Raw genomic sequence first — 1,558 nt, 5'->3', positions numbered from 1 at the left:
AGAGAGAGAGAGAGAGAGAGAGAGAGAGAGAGAGAGAGAGAGAGAGAGAAACAAGCTAGACACGGGTGAACAGATGACTAAAGTTGGTATGAGTCCAAGCAGAGCAATTCAGGAGAAGCAGAGAAAAGCCAGGTCGAATCAGTCAGCAGGAAGAAGTGTTTTGAGCCAGAATAGCTTAGCTGACCAGCTAGCCGGAGTTCAAAAAGATCTGGAAAGGGTGAGTGTCTTCAGCAGCAAGTCTCAGGGGCTGAAAACATTCTAGGCCTAGGTTAGGTCGTATGGAGGCTAGAAGCTTTCAGGACTAGGCCTAGGTTAGGTCGTATGGAGGCTAGAAGCTTTCAGGACTAGGCCTAGGTTAGCAGATGGAGGTGGCAAACCTCCAAGTCAACAATTACATCAGACGAATGGAAGATGCTTTTACACAACTGAGACCTTGTGCCGTCTGCCAAGGGAATAGCCCAGGTGTACTCCGTTGAGGAGTTGGGACAGGATGTCCTCTATCCGAGGCTGGTCTTTATGACCTTGAGTTTCCTAGTCTTTTTCATCTGTCTTCAGACTGCAGATTTGACACCCCTCATCACACCATTTTTACTTGGTGCTGTGTGTTAAACCCAGGGCTTCATCCATGCTAGGAAGAACTCTACCAACTGAATTATATCCCTGGAGCTTTTGACTGCCTTTGTTTTTGTTGTTTGCTTGTTTTGAGACGGGGCTTCTCTGTGTCCTGGAGCTCCTTCTGTAGACCAGGCTGGCCTCCAGTTTAGAAATTTGCCTCCCAAATGCTGATATTAAAGACATTTGCCACCACTGACTTTTTGTGTTTCTGAAAAGGGGTTTCTTATAGCCGGAGCTGGCCTGGAAGTCACTATGTAGCTCAGGCTGCCCTTAAACTCAGAAGAGCCTCCTGCCTCAGACTCCTGATTAATGGGATTATAGGCACCTGACCTCATAAGCAGAGGTAAGCTGTAACAGGTCCCCAGACATTAATAGACCCCAGACCTTAGCACAACTGACGCCATGAGGGAGGTGGTATTCTGGCCTGGGAACCCAGCTCATAGACAGCACCCTCTGCCAAAACAAGAACAGATTATCTAAAATCCATCAAGTCCATGGTTCTGGAAAAGCTTCTAGTCTTATCCTTTGGCTCCTGCTGCTCTGCTTCTGGCTACCTGCTCTTGTTAACTGAAGTATGTCAAGACAGATTATGACTTTTGCGATTAAAAGCTCATCTAGGGGCTGGCGAGATGGCTCAGCGGGTAAGAGAATTGACTGATCTTCCAAAGGTCCTGAGTTCAAATCCCAGCAACCACATGCCGTAATAAGATATGATGCCCTCTTCTGGTGCATCAGAAGACAGCTACAGTGTACTCATATGCATAAAATAAATACATAAATCTTTAAAAAAAAAAATAAAAGCTCATCCTAAGAACAGCTTATAGCCGGGCAGTGGTGGTGCACGCCTCTAATCCCAGCACTTGGGAGGCAGAGGCAGGCAGATTTCTGAGTTTGAGGCCAGCCTGGTCTACAGAGTGAGTTCCAAGACAGCCAGGGCTACACA

This window comes from Mus pahari, chromosome 19 (genome assembly GCF_900095145.1).
Source record: "Mus pahari chromosome 19, PAHARI_EIJ_v1.1, whole genome shotgun sequence".
In the NCBI taxonomy this organism is placed as follows: domain Eukaryota; kingdom Metazoa; phylum Chordata; class Mammalia; order Rodentia; family Muridae; genus Mus; species Mus pahari.
This window is presented reverse-complemented; position numbering follows the sequence as displayed.